This window comes from Pleurodeles waltl, chromosome 7 (genome assembly GCF_031143425.1).
Source record: "Pleurodeles waltl isolate 20211129_DDA chromosome 7, aPleWal1.hap1.20221129, whole genome shotgun sequence".
NCBI lineage: Eukaryota > Metazoa > Chordata > Amphibia > Caudata > Salamandridae > Pleurodeles > Pleurodeles waltl.
Window position 1 is genome coordinate 226,558,978 of NC_090446.1, and position 25,396 is coordinate 226,584,373.

Consider the following 25,396-nt stretch of genomic DNA (forward strand, 5'->3'; position numbering starts at 1 on the left):
TACTGACAAGATAACATCACGCACGTTTCTGTAATAATTGCCAGCCGGATTGAGAATTAAAATAATTTCCTAAAATGTGTAACGACGAATTTCTGACTCACAAAGCTTCCAGACAGCAACTGAAGAATAGCGGAAAGAGGGGTGGAGATGGCGATGTCCCCTCACATCCCACCTTCGTCGCCAGTGATATAAAGACGAAGTCTGAAGAGTTTTCAGATTAGACTTTATTCCATCTCCAATGCTTCAACTGCCTCTTCTCTTCACAGGTCTTCTCTCCAACCGTTCACCTCCCCTCACAGCCTACTCTTCACCTCTCTCCCAACATTCCGATCAACCCAAAATATAACACAGGGGGAAAGGGTACAAGGGAAATACCATTCCTATACATTGTTTACTCTAACACACATTTACATTAATATACTACTAAAAATATGTAATAACATAATACTATACTATTGTGATAAACTAATACTACACTAGCTAACTACATCACAACATGATGTAGTAGTCGAGGTAGTCGAGATGTAAGATGCGGCTATGAGCCGCAGATGAAAAAAAAAAAAAAGTAAATTGCCTCATGTGGGTTGTGTGCCCTCTACACGTCTATTAGTCCCAATGAGTCTGCAAAAGCCCTCAGACCGCTGGTGCCCCCACCTTCCCCGCAGCTAGCCATCCTGTCCAGAACTGGGACCATGGTGCCGTTCATGTCCCTCCCAAGTATAAGGGTGCCAGAAGGCAAGCAGAGTAACAGGGCCCCAAGCACCAGAGGGGTACCAGAATGCAGCTTCAGAGGCACATATACAGAGCAGAGATGTAGAGTCCAGCCATTCCAAGTGCAGGTCTGTACCACATACCGGTCCAATGGACCAGTCCACACAGGACCTGGGACAAAAGGTGTAGCTTTCTTGAGTAAGATACGCACTCCCTTAGAATTAGAGGTGACTCCGGCATGTGCCACCATAGTGTAACCCATTCGATCTAAAGCCCCATGGTGGTTGCCCTTAAGATGGATTCCTTGTATAAGAACCATGTCTGGTGCATATCTGCGAAGGAACTGTAGGACCAATGTTAGTTTAATTTTATTGCCCAGGCCATGGACTTTTCACATCATGACCTTCAGGGGCAGAGGCTCAGTGGTCATCATAATGTACCTGAGCGTGTTGTGGGGCCTGTGAGTGTCTGGTTTATTGTGCCATCCACCCTCCTCTCTTGGGCCTCTCTTTCTTCCCTTGGGTTAGGAGCCATGAGCAGAACCTAAAAAGTACACTGAAGGACCTCAAACAACTGGGCCACTGAACACCCAAACTACATCCCTCCCTCCCAGTTACTCTGCGCAGTAGGCTTAAAACTGCTCCCTCCCCCCCTCCAACTAGCGGAGTGCCTGTCACCCAAACTGTAAAATTAAACATGGTATGGGTTTGGCTGGCTCCGCCCAGATGGATCAAATTATACAGAGAATTTATCCATCCCTTCTTTGGAATTTATAGTTCGTGAAGCATCCTACTTAATACCTTTACGGTTGCAGTCACCTACATCTACACTCCTGGGAGGAGGGTTCAGCTCCTGTATATAGTCCTGTATAACTCAGGGCGTGTCTCGCCCTCTTCCCGGCTCCGTTCCCCTCCACTCCCTGCAAACCTTATGGTCCACCCTGGCGGCAGGTAAGCGAGTCCACTTTACTGGAGCCGAAGTTCATGCAATTCAAGGATCACACCTCTTCTCTTGCCACAGTGACAGAATGGTCCGGATCACACACAAGATGATTGTACGTTCGTTGCATTTTCGGGTGCCCTCTTGTCTCTCCCTTTCTGGCACGCTGCCCTGAGCGCCAGTGCTTAATCCAATCCCAGGTCTCTGTTGGTGTGGAGAAGTAATAGGATTTGCCCTCTGCTAGCACCCGAAGCGTTGCTGGGAAAAGTTTTATATACTTCAGTTCCTTTGCTAGTATGGCTTTCTTTACTTCATCAAAGCTACGTCGCTGTTTCTGTACCTGAAGTGTAAAGTCTGGGAAGAACCGTATGAGGGCATGGTCGAAGTGGAGATCACCATGTGGAAAGGCAGCTTGCAGTATAGCGTCACAATCTCTACGTTTGAAAATTTGTGCTATAATGGTTCTTGGGGCGAAGGGCAGGCTTTGGAATCAGCACCCTATGTGCCCGTTCCACCAACAAAAGACTGCATAGGGGCCAGGCCTTTTGGTTTCATATTGACAATCAGGAGGGCGTCCTGGTCCTTGGGGCCTAGGGGGAGGGGTTCTAGGGAGCCTTAAACCCCCCACTCCCATCTGCTCGCAGATGGCACCTCCCCTGGTCTCCGTAGGGATCTTCACCTCTCCCCTCAGCAGGCCCCTTCTCTCAGGTTCCTCCGGGACCCCTCCTCTCAGGTTCCTGCGGGACCCCTCCTCTCACCCAGGGCCGACGTGGAGCCTTATATAGAACTGTAACTTCCGACCCGCCAAGACCAAACCGGGGGGAGGGGGGGGGGGGAGGATGGGCAACCCACCTCCTTCAGTCCGATGCCAGCGGGCTGCGCCCCAGGCCCCAGCTCTCTTGCACCGCCTTGCTCCACCGCACCCCGTCTCAGCAAAGGGTCCCTGGCAATACACACCCCACTCTGCCTCTGGGGTGCCTCAGCCACCTTCCAACCATGTCAGTGCTCTGCTATTTTGGGAATCTAATCCACTTCACCGCAGCCCGCCCAGCTGTTCAGTTCACTGGCGTGCAGCCTCCCACCTGGATATGGCAGCCATGTCCCTCGCAGCAGCTGTCAAATTTACAGGGCTGTTGCAGGCGACAAAAGGTCTCTGTGCCTTCAGTGAGTCACCACGCTCATGCCGTTTTACTTGCAGCGTAGGATGCTGCTGCATATGGACGGAAGGCGGGATAAACCTTTTAGGAGCCTTGGGGCTCTTAGGTGGTGGCCATCTTACCGTGAGCCTAGACATGTCCCCCAATACCCATATTTTTTCTTGCTCCAGAGCAAACTCTTGAACCCTCTCTAGCCATGTCGGACAGTTTCCTTCTTTTCTTTTCACTCAGTCAAATTCCCAACTTCCTGACAGTGTAACCTCTCGACCAAGCCTCTAGGACCCATAAATCACATCTCTTCTTTTCCCGGTCTAAAGCCCACTGCTATTTTTTTGTTCACAGTCTACCTCCCATGTCGTGTCTAAATCTATAGACAAACTCAATCTTCCATCCCTTTCCTAGCCACCTGCCTAACACCAGATCCACATGCAACCATAAAGCCTTAATCTGCTTCCACTGTGACACTTAAGCCATCTGTAGCTAAGAATACCGCCCTCCCTACATAATTCCTAGACTACCAAATGCTCACTCAGTAACTCCCACAAGATAACCTGTCGAACCCATCAGTAATAATGGGTTCATTTTGTAAACTATCAGTCATCACAGGCTTTCTGTGCAATCCCTCCCTCATTTCTAGACCCCACTGAAAACCCACCCCATCACTGTCTTTGCTGTAAATGTCCGCATGTGCCTTTGGCTCTGTCATACATTTGATGACAAGAGAGAGTCATACCTATGTACCAGGGTATGCTGGAATCATGTGTTGTAATGGAAAAAACAATTACTAACTTGCATTTACGCTCCCTAGTTTAGAGCACAGGCTTTGCTGAATTTCTGCTGTCTTGTTGAACTTGTTTTCAGTTGCTGTCCACTGGCAGACAGAACAGCAGTTTGAAATGCACTTGACCCACACAAAGGATGCTTACAGTTTTTAAGATGTTGGAAACTGGTACCACCTCATGCTGGATGAAGGTGTGCATGTGTGGAGATAACTTTCTCTTTCCTTCAAGCTACTTTCCTATTTAATTTCTCTTATTGTATATGCAGTAACATCCCCACGCTTCCCTATCTCCACCTCTCTCCATACTATCTCCCTAGGACCCAACCTGCTACTTGTTCTTATAGCTGCCCATGGTATCTTTCCCTATACTGTAAAGTGTCACACTTCTGCCAAGTAACTCCATCTCCTGACTCAGGAGATGATCTTATGGAACAAAAAGACCAATACTTGCCTGCACAGCTCAAGGTAAAACCGACTGTTGGAAATGGCCCTTTTTGCAGGGTTCTCCCCAAACTTTTGTCTTCTTCCTACTAATTTTTCAGGTCTGTTTTGCTGCTTTATTATCTCTGCACACTTTACCACTGCCAAGCACTGGTGCAGTGCAAATGCTCCCTATGTAAATTGCACTGCTGATTGGTTTAGCCATGATTGGCATATTTGATTTACTAATAAGTCCCTAGTAAAGAGTGCACTAGAGGTCCCCAGGGCCTGTAAATCAAATGCTTCTAGTGGGCCTGCAGCACTGATTGTGCCACTCACATAAGTAGCCCTGTAAACATGGCTCAGACCTGATTCTGCAATGTCTGTGTGTGCAGTTGTAAACTGCCAAACCAGCCTGGCAAGTGTACCCACTTGCCAGGCCCACACCTTCGCTTTTGGTACCTGTCAGGCACCCCTAAGGTAGGCCCTAGGCAGCCCCATGGGCAGGGTGCAGTGTATGTAAGAGATAGGATATAAACAACACAGGAGTACATGTCCTAACAGTGAAATACTGCCAAATTCGGGTTGCACTGTTGCAAGGCCTATCTTCCTCATCGGTTAACATAGGGGCTGCCTTTAAATAACTTTAAAGCGCAGATTCCCTTTGAGAGTAAATAGAAATATGGAGCTTGGGGTCTCTGAATTCACAATTTAAAAATACATCTTTTAGTGAAAATGTTTTTTAGATTGTTAGTTTGAAAATATCACCTTTAGAAAGTGGGCATTTTCTTGCTTAAACCAATCTGTGACTCTGCCTGCTTGTGTATTCCCCGCCTGGGTTAGTTTGACAGTTGGGCTGTTGTGCATTCCCTCTAGACAGCGACACAAAGTGGTCTGGGGTGTAGCCTGCATTTCCTGATGGGCCATCTGAGCTAGAGAGGAGGGAGGAGTGGTCGCTTACACCTGGAAGGACTGTGTCTGACCTCACACAATGCAGTCTCAAACCCCCTGGTGTGCACCTGGGCCTGGCCTGGCCAAGGAAGGTTCATGCAAACACATGAGACATTGCTTTGAAATTTGCCAACTTCCAAGGTAGAACAGGGTATAATAAGACCCCAAACCCCAGACTTATAGAATCTTTCTGGAACCAAGAGTAACCTCTGCCCAGGAGAAGAGCTGGAGTAGGAGGACTGTCCCTTTGCTATGTTGCTTTGCTAGATGGACCTGCAGTTGCTGCTTCTGCCTGAAAACAGTGCAAAGGTTGAACTTTGCTGTGTGTCCTGCTTGAGAAAGATCTCCAAGGGCTTGGAGTAGAGCTTGCCTCCTGTTGGAAGTCTCAGGGATATCAAAGACTTCAGTTTCCTCTTCCACCATCACTGCGAACTGTGTTTTGTGCGGTTCAAGGAGAAAAACCGCTAAGACGCCGTCAACGATGCCGCTGGCCTGCACTGTGATCTACTGGCGCCGCATGGAGCTGCACTGCCCCGCGACCGTGGTCTCACCTACGCCATCATCAGACGACTTCACTGAGCCGCTGCTCGCACCACGACCTGTGGGCCCTGCATCCTGGCATCCCCTGCTCACACCGCAGCATGGGCATCCAGACGCCACCGCTCCTGCTGACACCGGTGACACTGCCTGCACCGTGGCCTGTGGACACTGCTCATGAGGTTCACAAAGCACCGTCCCGTCTCATCCCGTCCCGCACCGCTGGCTTCGGCCTACCGAAGACAGTGCTTCAGCAACAACCCTGCAGCTGCCTGCACCGTGACCTGGTGACACCGCACGTCGCATCGCTGCACTTCACACCTCAGCCCTGGTCTCACTGACACCACTGGATGCCGTCACTGCACCGCTGCCTGCACTGTGATCTGTGGGCACAGCACGTCGCATCATCCCGCTTCGCACCGCAGCCTCGACACTATCCACGCCAGCGGTCATGACTTCATCAGCCCAGAGTTCGATCTGCAACGCCTGTGACTTCAAGGGCCCGACGACCCCTGCACCGACTCCACTCTCTGGAGCTCACCGCCCTGCAATTCAAAAGGTACTGTTTGGGGGTCTCCCTGACACCGTAGCTAGCCCGAAATGTTGGTTTTGTTGATCACGGTGCCATGATAGCCCCAAGTGGAGCTATTGACTTCAAGGAACTGCATTTTTAAGTAAATCTTGCACAATTCATATTTTTATTATTGTGTGTTTGATGTTTATCGTATTTAGTCTTGTTTTATATAGATAAATATTGGCTATTTTTCTAAAACTGGTGTGGTGTGCTTTTGTAGTGTTTTCATTTATTACTGTGTGTTATGTTTAAATGCTTTACACATTGCTTCTGAGATAAGCCTGATTGCTCGTGCCAATCTACCAAGGGGGTGAGCAGGGGTTATCTGAGCGGGTATCTCCCTTAAGACTAGAGTGAGGATCCCTACTTGGACAGGGTGCATACCGACTGCCACCTGGAGACCCCATTTCTAACAGTGATACACAAGCACCTGTGTATGGTTAATTTCTCCCATGCCTGCCCTGCACCCAGGCCAGCAACATGCCCCAGCATCCGGTAAAGTTCTCCAGTTGACGATTGTTTTGAGTATATTAAGGAACATGACTGGAGTTTTGTTTTCATCAGACCAATTGTGCTTTTTTTTTTTTTTTTTTTTTTGCTTGGAGATTTCTCATGCCAGCCATACATTCTTTGCTCCTGCCTACACCATAGTGTACATGATTTAAGAAATACAATCTTAACAACGTACTGGGAAGCAAGCAGTAGTTGGGCCAAATCACACTTTAGACAGTAATAAGTGAAAATATTTTGTTCTGATGGAGAGGCATCTTTGGTTTCTGTCTGACAAGAAAGGTTCATGGCCCACTCTGGGCAGTGATCTGTATTTTCTTACAAAGCCTACAGCTCTCACTGGAGGATGACTAGTGCGGGAAATGCTGTCCACTCAAAATGGAATCACTGTTAAATTTGCTGCTGAAGTTTAAATCTGACACAGAATTGCAGTAACCATTAGTGGTGAATCCACACAGCCCCAACCACAACCGCTTAGAATGCACGGACTTCTTTTCCGATATCATGGTCATACGGATACCACAGGATTAATCTTGCGGTGCATTATGGATATAAACACATTTTCGCAGACAGAATTCCTTACAGTTGGTACCATAGAACATCAAAAGCTTGCTGGTAACTGACATGCTTCATAAAAGGAGTTTCAATTCCTTGGGCCCAGACACCAGCTATTCACATGAGTTTACCCATTTCAGTTGTGAGCACTGCTACGCACCCTTTTCTTGTGTACGATCTGCCTGCTAGCACAGGTATGGAAAATGACTGGAATCTATTCAAGCCCTTCCAAACTCTCAGTGAGCACTCTTCTTTGGGAAGTTCTGAAGACCTTTTTGTGCCTCGGTTAAAAAAAAGAAAAAAAAGAAAATGAGGTCTCGTGTCTGTTGACAATCCTACTAACTCATCGCCAAGTATCAATGTAATTTCTGTTGGGCACTGTTGGTGAGATTGCAATACCTTAGTCATAAACCTGCCTCCCTGTGTAGCTTTAACCAGATTGAACCAGGGATACTGTACACCAATGAGTTTTCTATATGACCACCATGTGTTATTAAGACACAGTCATTCAAATGAGAATCCTTCACGCTTAGTGAGAAGATGCTTTTTTGAAAGCTGAAATGAAATTGCAGGACTGTCTCCTAAGAAAGGAGGCCTCACACTCCTGCTCTTTCCTGGTGAATTAGAAAAGCTATCCTTTACATTGCCGTAGAAAACAGAGCTCTAGTTAGATACACTCAAACATTTATGTACATTTCTGCTGTAGGGCTGGATCACAGATGCTTTGTAGATACCAGCTTCAGTCTCAAATGCTTGATACTGTATTTTATTTCTTTGCAATACCTTATGCAAAATGCATACTACATGAATATATGATAGTGATTTTCCACTGCAGTCAACACCATGTAATTTTATTACACTTTTCCCCCTCAAGCGAAAGCTTCACGATGTTAAGTCAAAAATGCCATAGTCTGCTCTATGCATAACAGGTACATATTTTTTAGAAGCCCATTCTAACTGATTTATGTAGTAGGTCAGTGAAGTTTGTTTTGCGGGCTGGTAGATTTATGTATCCTGTTGTTACTTGGACAATTTAATTTTTAAAATAATTCGAGATCCCTGTAAAGGGATTTTAACCTGACTATTCACCCAGGGGCAGACTCAACAACATCCTCAAAAGCAAGTCAGGGGTACATGAAAATATTTAGGGCGTCAATTGAGAACATTTTCAAAACGTATGCTTTCTGAGAGGTTTGTCCGGCCTGTAGGGGTGATGAACCTTAGTTTATATTTCATTCTATTCCACATGGCACATCCTGCCGTTTAGACTGGTTCTTTGCAAGTCATAGTTTTTTAAGCAGTCTATCTAACAAATGAAATCCTAGCATTGTGTCAGACCATAACTTTTAGATATGGGGTCTCTAGTTGGCCGAGGTATACACCCATGTCCAAGTAGGGAACACGTAATCCAAATTATCCTATGCCCATCCTCTGGTTTCTTGGCACTGAGCAGTCAGGCTTAACTTAGAAGCAACGTGTAAACTATTTGTGAAATAAATCCTACAGTATCACAGCGAATACACCACAAAAATACACCACACAGGTTTAGAAAAATAGATAATATTTATCTGAATAAAATAAGGTCAAAATGACAAAGATCCAATAAGCCCAAGTGGAAATATCACTTTTTAGAAGGTTTAAAGAGCCTTAATCCTGGAAATAAACAGTTGTCTCTTTGTTACACACAGTACCTGGTATGTGTCAAGAATAACGACGCACAGAGACCGGCAAGGAGGAGATACGTGGAAACATAAGGTGGCACGTCAATTTCTTCGACGCGGCACAGACGATGCGTTATTTCTTTCCGCGCTACAAGGGATTTGCGTCATTTTTCGGCGAGCAGTCTTGGTTCCTCGCTGCAATGCAGGGTATTTTGACGCTCATGGACGATGCGGGGAAAATCTTTGACACGCTAGAAGATGCACGGCCCTGCGTTATTCCGGTAGGTAAAGCGTCAAGTTGTTTGTCGAAAGGCAGGTGCCACGTCGAATTTTCAGTCCTGAAGTTGGGCTGCGTCGTTCTGGTCGCTTGTGATTCCTTGGTTGCAATGCAGGCTTCCTGTCGATTTTGGCAGGTGGTGCATCAATTTTCGAAGCACAAGGGGTTTCTTGAAGAGATTACTTTTTTTGGCCCTGAGACTACAGAGAACAGGAGGCAAGCTCAATCCTAGCCCCCTAGCCCTTGGATAGCTCTTTTGGGGAAGGCAGAGTCCTTCTAGCAAAGTCAGAGGCCACCTGGGCAATAGCCCTTCTCAGCAAAGCAGTCGAGACGAGTCCTTTGGGAAGCCAGGCAGTTCCTCTGACAGGGTGCAGGTGTAGGTCCAGAAGCGTCTGAGTTGGTGGGGTCAGAGACCCAGTTTACATACCCCAAAATGCATCTGAAGTGGGGGAGACTTCAAAGAGCAGTTTTGAAGTGCACAAGTTCCTAGGTTAGTCCTGTCTGCCAGGATCCTGGTGGGGGGTGGTCGATCAGTCTATTGTGTGAGGGCAGGCCACTGGCCTTTGCAATTTATGTTGTGTCAGGCTCATTCAATATGCAGATGATACTGAGTATCCTGCGTTTGTGGTTGTCTAGGTAAAATGCACAAGGGAGCTGTCAACTAGTACAAACCAGATGTTGAGTGGAGGCAGGCTGTAAGGCACAGATGGTTTTGAGTGCAGAGAAATGCTTACTTTCCGAAAGTGGCATTTCTAAAATAGTAATTTCAAATCCAACCTCACCCAGAAGCAGGATTTTCTATTACCATTCTAAATAAGACATGGTTACCCCTTTCACATCAGAATCTGCCACTCAAAAAGTATATGGGCGCAGCCCTAATGCTAGTCTATGAAAGGAGCAGGCCTCACAGTAGTGGAAAACAACTTTCGGAGTTTCTGACTACAAGGACATATAAAACACATATTTAAATGTCCTGCGTTTTACCTACATAGCACCCTGCCCTAAGGGTTACCGAGGCCTACCTTAGGGGTGACATGTAGAAAAAGGGGAGTTTAAGGCTTGGAAAGTACTTTTAAATGCCAAGTCGAAGTGGCAGTGAAACTGACCACACAGGCCTTGCAATGGCAGGCCTGAGACATGGTTAAAGGGCTACTTATGTGGGTGGCACAATCAGTGCAGCAGGCCCACTAGTGGAATTTAATTTACAGGCCCTGGGCATATGCAGTGCACTTTACTAGGGACTTACAAGTAAATTAAATATGCCAACTGAGGATGAACCAATGTTTAAGGGAGACCGCATATGCACTTTTGCACTGGTTAGCAGTGGTAAAGTGTGCAGAGTCCTAAAATCAGCAAAAAACAGTCTCAGAAAAGTGGAGGGAGGCAGGCAAAAAGTTGAGCGATGACCACCCTAAGGCGGTCAGGTCTATCAATACCCCATCATCATTATTTGTAACGTCAAGTAAATTTGCCCATGCCACATCACCACGCTGATGGACTTTTGACCGCAAGTTACTTTTGGACGCAGCATACACTGGGATCATGGGATCTAGCTTGAGGAAATTTATTAATATCAACAAAGACTCTGCAACTCCAGTAATGGTTTAGGATTCTCTATAAATCAGACTATTAGTTACACTCAGGGCCACTAAAATAATGCAGCAGAGGAGGGCAAATTATGCAGCAGGGTTGCATAAGTCACATAGCAAGAAAAGCCAAATTATGCAACATAATACAACACATTTTGTGATAATATTACTTCATTATTTTGTCATTTTAACACTTGTTAATACTGTGTATTGGTTCCATCTCATTAAGATCTGTTTAACACCCACATAGCAATAAACAACAGTAAGGTGACCAGACAATCTTTACAAAGGGCCTTCCACTGCGTGTCAACACGTGTCACTGCCTGCATTTTAGTCACTTCTGAAATGCTTTTCAAAACCCAAAGATTATGCAGCAGATTATGTGGCAGATGCGGCAAATATATAGAAAATCACTGGGGCCACACAATCGCACCTATTCCAGGGCCTCTGGTTATACTATTCAAAAGGAAAAGGAAGAATGGGTGGCAGAGGAAAAACTCGGGGAGAAACGTATCCAACTGGAAATTGAATACTCACTCCGACACAGGTATACAAATTATCAAGATAGCCCCTCAGATGTATTTGTTCAACTGACAATGTTGCAGCTGCAACTGAAGAAAATGATCTAAGACTGCTATAAGTATCGAGCGAAATGTTTTTTGTCCTTTGAGAATAGTGAGGAGAAAAGAACACTAAAAATCTGATTTTGGATATAAGAGACGCTATTAGCGAAATTGTTACAATTTGCTCTGCTATATTAGCAGTCTTTCGCCAATTCTACTACAAACTCTACAATGAGGATGTCAGGCAATCAATCCATGGTATGATCAACAGCTATCTCCAGGTAGTCAGATCTAACCAATTTACTGCGAAGCAGAGGGATGAGCAGGATACTCAATTCATCAGGAAGTAGATTCACACAGTTAACAACGTGTAAAGCAGCAGGTCGGGATTCTGTCCCAGAATTTTACAAACAGTTCATAAATATTATTAGCCCTATTTGTTTGTGAACTTGTAAATTCCCCTGCCTTTTGGAAGCAACACCACTGTCTTGAAGGAAACTTATGTTTCATTATTTGCAAAGAAGGATAAGGATTCACTTAACTTTGGCTCATATTACCCTATATCATTAATAAATTGTGTCTCTAAAATGTATACGCCTGTATTATCAAACCAATAGATATGATGTAGCATGGATTTGTTCCCTAATGGGATACAACCTCTCACATCAGCTTTAGCTGTCGAAAAGGGACTTAAAAACCTGGCTGGGATGATCGTATTGGATGCTGAAAAGACATTCAACAGGTTCTCCTGGCAGTACCTGTGGACAGTTATACCTGAGATGGGGTTTGGCCCTGGCTTGATAACAAGGAGCAAGTTGCTCTATTCCTCGCTAACTACTTGGATTGTCTACATGGAAACACTTTCCAAGGATTCCCTAATCAATTGTGGCACCAGGCAGGGCTGTTCCCTAGCCCTTCTACCATTCACTCTCTATTTAGATCCGAGGGCTCGAAAAATCCACTCGACTACTCGCATTGGCGAGTCTTATTTGATCAGATCGAGTTATTCATCCCTTCTGGAGAGTTGACACTGAACAGGTGTTCTGTTCAGTCGAAAAGTGGAGAGGCAATAAAAGATGCCTTTAAATCTTGTTCTTATGTCACATTTGCTCTGTGTTCACAGACAGAGGTCAAAAATCAGGTTTTCTTACAATTAATTTTCCTTCTGACTGCAGATTTCCAGGTCTTTGTAAGGTGGACTGTGTGACCTGCTGCTTAGAAAGTGAAAAAAAGGATATAGGGTGTCAGGTTTTTCCTAACACACAACATTTAAATGACTAAGTCAACAGTGCAAGCATTCCAAAATATATTTCAGGAGTTATGAAAGCCCTTTTTTGCATATTTCTGTGCCATTAAAAAATATTTTAATAGTATGAAAACAAATCAGAATACTTTACATGTTGCAAAGGATATGTTTTCTGAAACACAATTCTCACAGATTGTTAATACACTATATAGTTTTATCAGTCAAGCTGCAAGCTAGTGGAGAGATTTTTGGACATTTCTTGGAAAGTTACTGTGCGTAGATGACAATATGTTACCACATCATGGTTTAGTTATATATTTATTAAAAATTGAGTATTTAAACAGACTGAGAAACATTCCTGCCCTGATGGCAATGTTGTTAGCAAACTAAAAGAAGTCCTATGTTATATGGGCTAGACCTCATGGGTATGTGGGCTAGGTTCTTGTGATGCATGCAGCAAACTTTAGTCTACTTAATCAAACAAAAGAGTTTTTTTGTACTGCAGAAATGCTGAGCTCCCATATTGGAAGGTACAATCATATGTGAGAATTAGGAAAAAGGCGAGTCTGTAAACTATTTGCCTAGTATCACACAATTTGAGACCCCTTTACGGGTTAACTACATTACAGTTAGGTTGAGTAGATTTAAGTTACTCGGCCTGCAGGTCTAGTAACATTTTTATAATTTTTCAAGCCCTGGATCCATGCATTCAGGTACTGAAATCATCAACTTTAATTCCACCCTTGAGGTTGCATAACTCGGACGTTAAGCTTTTAGTGTATGCAGACGATATTGCAATTTTAACATCTTCTCCATGAAGGCATTGCTAGTGATCGAGGATGCTGCCACAGCATTCGGGTAAGTCAGATTGTATAAAATTAATATTGATAGAAAGAGTTCATAGCTATTATGGATCCTGAAAATGATGACTCCTGATATGTCACATCGGCAAGTATCTGGGCAAAATATTTCTTTTGAGATGGTAGCTATCATATTTCTTAGCTACGAAACATTATATACGGAATCCCTTTCTCTGTTTAGAAAATGGGATAGACCACATCGAGGTCAAATAGGCAGATGTAACCTTATCAAGATGGTTATCTTGCCACGTTACCTTTACCTGTTTAGGTCTATTCCCCTATATCTTCACAAGAGTTTCTTCAGAAGAGTTGAAAGTAGCTGACAATGATTTCTATGGCAATTTATAAATCCCCATTGTGTCATAGTATTTCTACAACTGCCTTGTTGCGAGGGTGGGCTCGCACTTCCATCTCTTGGGAATTACTTCACTGCCAGCTCTCTAGGGTGGTTGGGGCAGGGGAACCAGAGCTTGCTGGCTTATTCCTAGAGTAACAGATTTTACCATAAATGATTCTACCTAGTAAAGATTTGATTGATACAGCCTATTTCAAACATACACGATTTAAGACTATTGGTATATCACAAGGTCTGGTAGGACATTCGAGCTATCTGTCATATCCCGTTGTTCCATCAGTTCACATCGTTGGTCGAAATCCTAGCCTCCCCTATTCATTTCAAGACAGCTACCTAAGGTACTGATCCAAACTTTGGATGCTTGGCCAGTTCTCTAGGAAGAGAGTCCTCCTCTCTCTTCAGGACATAAGTAGGGCTCATCCACTCCCCAAAATAGGATTTTTGTTATTTACAATTAAGGGATTTTCTACTACGTCTCTCTCCTAACAAAACTAGTATGGATAATAATGAATTTTACAGAGCTTTCTTAAAATATCAAGACTCTGCTACATCTATACCTTTTATTCAATTCTGGGGCACCAGAGGAATATTACTAATAAATTCAAGACCCTGTACGCTAGGTGGTCACATAGCTTGCAATCCAATGTCTCTATTGCAGAAATAAAGGTCACTAATCTCTTGCCCAGCACACTTTAAAAGTATCCAAACTGAAGATTCAATCATTTAAAATCCTATATGATCCATATTATATAAATTATAAGCTGTAGAGGTGAGATTTTTTTTTTTTGCTGCAGCAAGCCTGGGGCAGATACCGTACATATCTTTGCAGTTTGTGACATCATTTAAATACTGGCATAAAGTTTCCACACTAATTGTCTTCAAAGACAGATGTTAGATGTTGCTTTGCAAGATTTGGATGGCTTCAGCTTGGCTCCAAATCTCTTATCCAGATGGCAGGTGTTTGTATTCCCCTGTGGGCTGGAACTGGCAGTTATATGGAATCAACCTAGGTGCAGCAAGCTAAGAAAAAATTAAGAGCCTGTCAGGGTGGGGGTTTTGGATACCACACCTCATTACGATCTGGCAATATGGAGGAACAGAGTCATTTAGCGCCTTATTTTATTTTTTTTAAATTCACTCATGATTAATAAATTGTGCTAGTCGATCTAATCTAAGCATTTTTGATGGTGTAACACGTGCGCGCCATTAGTTAGGATGCTCTCTGGAAATACATTTTTCTGTACTGTAATTTCTCTATTTATTTATTTATTTAAAGAATATGTAGCTCAAGAAAAATAAAAAAGGGACTTCGCCTGTGTAGCATGGTCCATTTTTTGTAAGCCAGTGTGATGTGCTTTCTTTCATATTCAATGCAGCATGCACTATGTGGATGTACAAGTTTTTGTACAGCATATAATAGTGTTTCTTAAACTTTTGACCTCCGTGGACCCCACAACTAATCATCTCTGAAAACCCAACGACCCCAAGTGAATCATTATGAGAATCTTGAGACCCCCAGTGAATACTTATTGAAATCTGGAGATCCCCCAATGAATCATTGCTGAAATCCAGGGGCCCCCATTGAGTCATTTAAGGAATCCGAGGAGCCCAGCCCCTAGAGTCAAAGATACAGCATGACACACCAGCTATTAGTGCAAAATTGGTGCTTTGTCCTTCAAAAACACACTGTTTCCTATGTGACTGACTGGTTTCCACTGAGTTAAACTGCAATCAATTATTTATTTAGGAGAAAAGTGCAATAGTCTTGCAAGGTGTCCGATAATCTATGAGCTTCTAATTATTTTAATAAAAAGCAGGAAATAAAATAATACCAACATGTTTAGTGAAATCTTTTTTTTTCTACTTGTACAGATCTGTATCCTGATTAACAAAACCTATAAAAGCAGTGGAAGACATTGAGCCAAATGTAAGGACGTAAAACGCATTATCAGGACTTGTGTTTGTTTAAAAGAAATGCAGCTACACGTTTTATTTTCAGCTAAGTCAGAAACGTAAGAAAACTCCACACAAGGTAGGCAAGACAAAGCCAAACACACAAAACAAGAACTAGGGCTAATGCCACTTTGGGTCTAATTATTACCCCGCCTGCCTCATCTGTGTCTTTAAGGTTACAAGCTGTGTGAAGAATTATTCCCCATTTTGTAAAGCCTGCATGTGCAAAGTCACTATGTGTATTGTAGATTTCTTCTCATTACTTTGCTGAGTGCACAGGTAAAGCCACAGCTTTTGCCTGTTCTAAACCTGCGATTAATGTGATAACAACTGTAGTGATGCTGCCTGTGCTGTCTCCCTTTGCTGTGAGAGACAAGTCTGGTTACTAATGCATGTTCTACTGAGAAAGCTAGGCTTCCTGTATCTGTGCCATATCATGAGGTGTTACAAAGCTCTTACCCACGCTAAACTGGTTGTGTTACTGCCGGTTGGGTACTTGTGCTGCGAGTGAATGAGAGGTCAATTACTGAATTAAGGAAGTAATAGTGTGATCGTCCGAGGTAACCAATGTAGTCTGTTGATATAATGCAGAATAAATCAAAGTTATGCTTTTCAGTGGCAAAACAAAAGTAAGAACATCTTATAATTTCATAATCTAACGATGTAATAAACGTAATCACCTTTAAAGACCTACCGCAGGCTAAGAGAAAAAAAATAATTTCGGTAACCCAGGTAGAGGTACATTATTTAAAAGGAATTCAATTTTGTAATATTTGGCAGGGACTGTTAAGTCACTGAAACAGTCACCAGTAACGAAATACTGGCCCAGGCACTGTTATGATGTAAAATGTATGTAAAGGATGTATGACGTAAAGCAAGACGAAGTAATTGAAGTACACTTAATTGAGCGCAAGGTCAAGTAATTACACCAATCACCCTTCACTGGCGCAGAATACAGTAATAAGAACTAAATCATGTAACATAATAAAGTTTTTAAAAATTGTAAGTTTGATGCATTGGTTTTTATTAACTAAACCTGAACCTTCAGTGAAGCAGAAAACAGTAATAAGCACTAAATCATGTAACATAATAAAGTAATTGAAGAACAGTCTTGTGATCAAGCAAAAAACAAATTAAATTAGAATACTCTTGGGTAACGTACTACATTATATGAGTAGTCAATTTTGTAATCAAGGGTTCTACTTATCCGATGTAATGGTGTATATTTATAAAAAATATATATATATATTTAAAGTGGTACCTTCGGTATCATTTAGACTAGCCATTCAAACGGACTGGGGAGATACAGACTGAATCAACTCCAGAGAGAAGGTAAACAGAGACCAACAAAAGTAATAAAAAAAGACATTTGGTGTATTTTTCCAAAGTAAAAAGAAGTACCGGACAAGATGCTACATAAGTAATAAACTGGCGAAGTCTGACCCATCAGTGGGGTGTGCGTTTGAATAAGGCTTCTTAAAAATATAACTCTACAAAGAAAGAAAATGGTTTCACCCCATGTTTGGCGTCCAAGCACTTACGGAGGACACCTGAACCTTCCGTATTGTCCACTATACCCTTGCAGAACGAAATCATCCTCTTTGATGTTCATTCAACAAACACCGCGAAACCTAACAACACGATCACCACGTGAAATGAGCACTATCGGAGAAGAGCAGTACTCACCAACAACAGCGTGATCACCAATACGGACCCAATCCTACAGACAAGCAAACCGCCTCCCATACGTCAGACCTGCGACCAGGCGCACACAAAAGACGTAAAGCGCTCTGTCAAAGCGCTGGGCTCGGTTAGGGGGTGGGGCCAAAGGCGCTTTCATTGTCCCTTCTCTTCCCTAGCAACCGAACTCCGGTGGAGCACTAGAATGGTAACTTAGTTTTCGAGTGACGGACCAAAAGCGATCTCCATGTACTACGAGCATCGGGTCCTGCAGCAAGGGATTTGCCTAATTTCTTAACCCCTTTGCTGCCAGGCCTTTCCCCCCTCCTGTGCCAGGCCTTTTTTTTGGCTATTTGGGGCAGTTCGAGCTTAGGCCCTAATAACTTTTTGTCCACATAAGCTAGCCAAGCCAAATTTGCATCCTTTTTTCCCAACATCCTAGGGATTCTAGAGGTACCCAGAATTTGAGGGTTCCCCTGAAGGAGGCCAATAAATTAGCCAAAATACAGTGAAAATTTAGTTTTTTTTTAAAAAAATGTGAAAAAGGGGCTGCAGAAGAAGGCTTGTGGTTTTTTTCCCTGAAAATGGCATCAACAAAGGGTTTGCTGTGCTAAAATCACCAGCTTCCCAGCTTTCAGGAACAGGCAGACTTGAATCAGAAAACCCAATTTTTCAACACAATTTTGGCATTTTACTGGGACATATCCCATTTTTACAATTTTTTGTGCTTTCAGCCTCCTTCCAGTCAGTGACAGAAATGGGAGTGAAACCAATGCTGGATCCCAGAAACCTAAACATTTCTGAGTAGACAAAATTCTGAATTCAGCAAGCGGTAATTTGTGTAGATCCTACAAGGGTTTCCTACAGAAAATAACAACTGAAAAAAATATATATTGAAATTGAGGTGAAAAAAACAGCAATTTTTCTCTACATTTTACTCTGTAACTTTTTCCTGCAATGTCAGATTTTTTAACGCAATATACCGTTACGTCTGCTGGACTCTTCTGGTTGCTGGGATACATAGGGCTTGTAGGTTCATCAAGAACCCTAGGTACCCAGAGGCAATAAATGAGCTGCACCCTGCAGTGGGTTTTCATTCTATACCGGGTATACAGCAATTCATTTGCTGAAATATAAAGAGTGAAAAATAGTTATCAACAAAACCTTTGTATTTCCAAAATAGGCACAAGATAAGATGTTGAGGAGCAGTGGTTATTTGCACATCTCTGAATTCTGGGGTGCCCATACTAGCATGTGAATTGCAGGGCCTTTCTCAAATAGACATCTCTTTTACACACTCTCTTATATTTGGAAGGAAAAAATGTAGAGAAAGACAAGGGGCAATAACACTTGTTCTGCTATTCTATCTTCTCCCAAGTCTCCCGATAAAAATGATACCTCACTTGTGTGGGTAGGCCTAGCGCCTGTGACGGGAAATGCCCCAAAGCACAACGTGGACACATCACATGTTTTGACAGAAAACAGAGGTGTTTTTTGCAAAGTGCCTACCTGTAAATTTTGGCCTCTAGCTCAGCCGGCACCTAGGGAAACCTACCAAACCTGTGCATTTTTTAAAACTAGACGCCTAGGGGAATCCAAGATGGGGTGACTTGTGTGGCTCTGACCAGGTTCTGTTACCAAGAATCTTTTGCAAACCTCAAACTTTGGCTAAAAAAACACGTTTTCCTCACATTTCGGTGACAGAAAGTTCTGGAATCTGAGAGGAGCCACCAATTTCCTTCCACCCAGACTTTCCCCAAGTCTCCCGATAAAAATGATACCTCACTTGTGCGGGTAGGCCTAGCGCCCGCAACAGGAAATGCCCCAAAACACAACGTGGACATATCAGATTTTTTGACAGAAAACAGAGGTGTTTTTTGCAAAGTGCCTACCTGTAGATTTTGGCCTCTAGCTCAGCCGGCACCTAGGGAAACCTACCAAATCTATGCATTTTTAAAAACTAGAGACCTAGGGGAATCCAAGATGGGGTGACTTGTGGGGCTCTGACCAGGTTCTGTTACCCAGAATCCTTTGCAAACCTCAAAATTTGGCTAAAAAAATACATTTTCCTCGCATTTCGGTGACAGAAAGTTTTGGAATCTGAGAGGAGCCACACATTTCCTTCCACCCAGCATTCCCCCAAGTCTCCCGATAAAAATTATACCTCACTTGTGTGGGTAGGCCTAGCGCCCACGACAGGAAATGCCCCAAAACACAACGTGGACACATCACATTTTTTGACAGACAACAAAGTGTTTTTTGCAAAGTGCCTACCTGTAAATTCTGGCCTCTAGCTCAGCCGGCACCTAGTGAAACCTACCAAACCTGTGCATTTTTGAAAACTAGAGACCTAAGGGAATCCAAGATTGGGTGACTTGTGGGGCTCTCACCAGGTTCTGTTACCCAGAATCCTTTGCAAACCTCAAACTTTAGCTAAAAAAACACGTTTTCCTCACATTTTGGTGACAGAAAGTTCTGGAATCTGAGAGGAGCCACAAATGTCCTTCCACCCAGCATTCCCCCAAGTCTCTCGATACAAATGATACCTCACTTGTGTGGGTAGGCCTAGCGCCCGCGGCAGGAAATGCCCCAAAACACAACGTGGACACATCCCATTTTTTGACAGAAAACAGAGGTGTTTTTTGCAAAGTGCCTACCTGTAGATTTTGGCCTCTAGCTCAGCCGGCACCTAGGGAAACCTACCAAACCTGTGCATTTTTGAAAACTAGAGACCTAGGGGAATCCAAGATGGGGTGTCTTGTGGGGCTCTGACCAGGTTCTGTTACCCATAATCCTCCGCAAACCTAAAAATTTGGCAAAAAAAACACGTTTTCCTCACATTTCGGTGACAGAAAGTTCTGGAATCTGAGAGGAGCCAGAAATGTCCTTCCACCCAGCGTTCCCCCCAAGTCTCCCGATAAAAATGATTCCTCACTTGTGTGGGTAGGCCTAGCGCCCCCGACAGGAAATGCCCCACAACACAACGTGGACACATCCCATTTTTTGACAGAAAACAGAGGTGTTTTTTGCAAAGTGCCTACCTGTAGATTTTGACCTCTAGCTCAGCCGGCACCTAGGGAAACCTACCAAACCTGTGCATTTTTGAAAACTAGAGACCTAGGAGAATCCAAGACGGGGTGACTTGTGGGGCTCTGACCAAGTTCTGTTACCTAGAATCCTCTGCAAACCTCAAAATTTGGCTAAAAAACACGTTTTCTTCACATTTCGGTGACAGAAAGTTCTGGAATCTGAGAGGAGCCACAAATTTCCTTCCACCCAGCGTTCCCACAAGTCTCCCGATAAAAATGATACCTCACTTGTGTGGGTAGGCCTAGCGCCCGCGACAGGAAATGCCCCAAAACACAATGTGGACACATCACATTTTTTGACAGAAAACAGAGGTGTTTTTTGCAAAGTGCCTACCTGTAAATTCTGGCCTCTAGCTCAGCCGGCACCTAGGGAAACCTACCAAACCTGTGCATTTTTGAAAACTAGAGACCTAAGGGAATCCAAGATTGGGTGACTTGTGGGGCTCTCACCAGGTTCTGTTACCCAGAATCCTTTGCAAACCTCAAACTTTAGCTAAAAAAACACATTTTCCTCACATTTTGGTGACAGAAAGTTCTGGAATCTGAGAGGAGCCACAAATTTCCTTCCACTCAGCATTCCCCCAAGTCTCCCGATAAAAATGATACCTCACTTGTGTGGGTAGGCCTAGCGCCCGCGACAGGAAATGCCCCAAAACACAACGTGGACACATCCCATTTTTTGACAGAAAACAGAGGTGTTTTTTGCAAAGTGCCTACCTGTAAATTTTGGCCTCTAGCTCAGCCGGCACCTAGGGAAACCTACCAAACCTGTGCATTTTTGAAAACTAGAGACCTAGGGGAATCCAAGATGGGGTGTCTTGTGGGGCTCTGACCAGGTTCTGTTACCCAGAATCCTCCGCAAACCTCAAAATTTGGCTAAAAAAACACGTTTTCCTCACATTTCGGTGACAGAAAGTTCTGGAATCTGAGAGGAGCCACAAATTTCCTTCCACCCAGCGTTCCCCCCAAGTCTCCCGATAAAAATTATACCTCACTTGTGTGGGTAGGCCTAGCGCCCGCAACAGGAAATACCCCATAACAGAACGTGGACACATCCCATTTTTTGACAGAAAACAGAGGTGTTTTTTGCAAAGTGCCTACCTGTAGATTTTGGCCTCTAGCTCAGCCAGAACTTAGGGAAACCTACCAAACCTGTGCATTTTTGAAAACTAGAGACCTAGGGGAATCCAAGACGGGGTGACTTGTGGGGCTCTGACCAAGTTCTCTTACCTAGAATCCTCTGCAAACCTCAAAATATGGCTAAAAAACACGTTTTCTTCACATTTCGGTGACAGAAAGTTCTGGAATCTGAGAGGAGCCACAAATTTCCTTCCACCCAGCGTTCCCACAAGTCTCCCGATAAAAATTATACCTCACTTGTGTGGGTAGGCCTTGCGCCCGCGACAGGAAATGCCCCAAAACACAACGTGGACACATCCCATTTTTTGACAGAAAACAGAGGTGTTTTTTGCAAAGTGCCTACCTATAGATTTTGGCCTCTAGCTCAGCCGGCACCTAGGGAAACCTACCAAACCTGTGCATTTTTTAAAACTAGATACCTAGGAGAATCTAAGATGGGGTGACTTGTGGGGCTCTGACCAGGTTCTGTTACCTAGAATCCTCTGCAAACCTCAAAATTTGGCTAAAAAAACACGTTTTCCTCACATTTCATTGACAGAAAGTTCTGGAATCTGAGAGGAGCCACACATTTCCTTCCACCCAGCATTCCCCCAAGACTCCCGATAAAAATGATACCTCACTTGTGTGGGTAGGCCTAGCGCCCGCGACAGGAAATGCCCCAAAACACAACGTGGACACATCCCATTTTTTGACAGAAAACAGAGGTGTTTTTTGCAAAGTGCCTACCTGTAGATTTTGGCCTCTACCTCAGCTGGCACCTAGGGAAACCTACCAAACCTGTGCATTTATGAAAACTAGAGACCTAGGGGAATCCAAGATGGGGTGTCTTGTGGGTCTCTGACCAGGTTCTGTTACCCAGAATCCTCCGCAAACCTCAAAATTTGGCTAAAAAAAAACCGTTTTCCTCACATTTCGGTGACAGAAAGTTCTAGAATCTGAGAGGAGCCACAAATTTCCTTCCACCCAGCATTCCCCCAAGACTCCCGATAAAAATGATACCTCACTTGTGTGGGTAGGCCTAGCGCCCGCAACAGGAAATGCCCCAAAACACAACGTGGACACATCCCATTTTTTGACAGAAAACAGAGGTGTTTTTTGCAAAGTGCCTACCTGTAGATTTTGGCCTCTAGCTCAGCCGGCACCTAGGGAAACCTACCAAACCTGTACATTTTTGAAAACTAGAGACCTAGGGGAATCCAAGATGGGGTGTCTTGTGGGGCTCTGACCAGGTTCTGTTACCCAGAATCCTCTGCAAACCTCAAAATTTGGCTAAAAAAACACGTTTTCCTCACATTTCGGTGACAGAAATTTCTGGAATCTGAAAGGAGCCACAAATTTCCTTCCACCCAGCGTTCCCCCCAAGTCTCCCAATAAAAATGATACCTCACTTGTGTGGGTAGGCCTAGCGCCCCCGACAGGAAATGCCCCACAACACAACGTGGACACATCCCATTTTTTGACAGAAAACAGAGGTGTTTTTTGCAAAGTGCCTACCTGGAGATTTTGACCTCTAGGTCAGCTGGCACCTAGGGAAACCTACCAAACCTGTGCATTTTTGAAAACTAGAGACCTAGGGGAATCCAAGACGGGGTGACTTGTGGGGCTCTGACCAAGTTCTGTTACCTAGAATCCTCTGCAAACCTCAAAATTTGGCTAAAAAACACGTTTTCTTCACATTTCGGTGACAGAAAGTTCTGGAATCTGAGAGGAGCCACAAATTTCCTTCCACCCAGCGCTCCCACAAGTCTCCCGATAAAAATGATACCTCACTTGTGTGGGTAGGCCTAGCGCCCGCGACAGGAAATGCCCCAAAACACAACGTGGACACATCACATTTTTTGACAGAAAACAGAGGTGTTTTTTGCAAAGTGCCTACCTGTAAATTCTGGCCTCTAGCTCAGCCGGCACCTAGGGAAACCTACCAAACCTGTGCATTTTTGAAAACTAGAGACCTAAGGGAATCCAAGATTGGGTGACTTGTGGGGCTCTCACCAGGTTCTGTTACCCAGAATCCTTTGCAAACCTCAAACTTTAGCTAAAAAAACACGTTTTCCTCACATTTTGATGACAGAAAGTTCTGGAATCTGAGAGGAGCCACAAATTTCCTTCCACCCAGCATTCCCCCAAGTCTCCCGATAAAAATGATACCTCACTTGTGTGGGTAGGCCTAGCGCCCGCAACAGGAAATACCCCATAACAGAACGTGGACACATCCCATTTTTTGACAGAAAACAGAGGTGTTTTTTGCAAAGTGCCTACCTGTAGATTTTGGCCTCTACCTCAGCCAGAACTTAGGGAAACCTACCAAACCTGTGCATTTTTGAAAACTAGAGACCTAGGGGAATCCAAGACGGGGTGACTTGTGGGGCTCTGACCAAGTTCTGTTACCTAGAATCCTCTGCAAACCTCAAAATTTGGCTAAAAAACAAGTTTTTTTCACATTTCGGTGACAGAAAGTTCTGGAATCTGAGAGGAGCCACAAATTTCCTTCCACCCAGCGTTCCCACAAGTCTCCCGATAAAAATTATACCTCACTTGTGTGGGTAGGCCTTGCGCCCGCGACAGGAAATGCCCCAAAACACAACGTGGACACATCCCATTTTTTGACAGAAAACAGAGGTGTTTTTTGCAAAGCGCCTACCTGTAGATTTTGGCCTCTAGCTCAGCCGGCACCTAGGGAAACCTACCAAACCTGTGCATTTTTTAAAACTAGATACCTAGGAGAATCTAAGATGGGGTGACTTGTGGGGCTCTGACCAGGTTCTGTTACCTAGAATCCTCTGCAAACCTCAAAATTTGGCTAAAAAAACACGTTTTCCTCACATTTCATTGACAGAAAGTTCTGGAATCTGAGAGGAGCCACAAATTTCCTTCCACCCAGCATTCCCCCAAGACTCCCGTTAAAAATGATACCTCACTTGTGTGGGTAGGCCTAGCGCCCGCGACAGGAAATGCCCCAAAACACAACGTGGACACATCCCATTTTTTGACAGAAAACAGAGGTGTTTTTTGCAAAGTGCCTACCTGTAGATTTTGGCCTCTAGCTCAGCCGGCACCTAGGGAAACCTACCAAACCTATACATTTTTTAAAACTAGAGACCTAGGGGAATCCAAGATGGGGTGTCTTGTGGGGCTCTGACCAGGTTCCGTTACCCAGAATCCTCTGCAAACCTCAAAATTTGGCTAAAAAAACACGTTTTCCTCACATTTCGGTGACAGAAAGTTCTGGAATCTGAAAGGAGCCACAAATTTCCTTCCACCCAGCGTTCCCCCCAAGTCTCCCGATAAAAATGATACCTCACTTGTGTGGGTAGGCCTAGCGCCCCCGACAGGAAATGCCCCACAACACAACGTGGACACATCCCATTTTTTGACAGAAAACAGAGGTGTTTTTTGCAAAGTGCCTACCTGGAGATTTTGACCTCTAGGTCAGCTGGCACCTAGGGAAACCTACCAAACCTGTGCATTTTTGAAAACTAGAGACATAGGGGAATCCAAGACGGGGTGACTTGTGGGGCTCTGACCAAGTTCTGTTACCTAGAATCCTCTGCAAACCTCAAAATTTGGCTAAAAAACACGTTTTCTTCACATTTCGGTGACAGAAAGTTCTGGAATCTGAGAGGAGCCACACATTTCCTTCCACCCAGCGCTCCTACAAGTCTCCCGATAAAAATGATACCTCACTTGTGTGGGTAGGCCTAGCGCCCGCGACAGGAAATGCCCCAAAACACAATGTGGACACATCACATTTTTTGACAGAAAACAGAGGTGTTTTTTGCAAAGCGCCTACCTGTAGATTTTGGCCTCTAGCTCAGCCGGCACCTAGGGAAACCTACCAAACCTGTGCA

General features: G+C 44.2%; 1 protein-coding gene across 2 annotated transcripts in view; it reads right to left on the reverse strand.

The window, feature by feature from the left end:
• Positions 1-17,437, reverse strand: part of CSTF1 (cleavage stimulation factor subunit 1) — a 109,154-nt gene extending 91,717 nt beyond the window's left edge. The window contains exon 1 of one of the 2 annotated variants that reach the window (XM_069243607.1): positions 17,326-17,437. The gene's annotated coding sequence lies outside the window, so the exon portion shown is untranslated. Of the gene's footprint in view, positions 1-17,180; positions 17,302-17,325 lie in introns of those variants that run through there. The other variant, XM_069243608.1, reaches the window with a different exon arrangement.
• Positions 17,438-25,396: the final 7,959 nt, after the last annotated feature.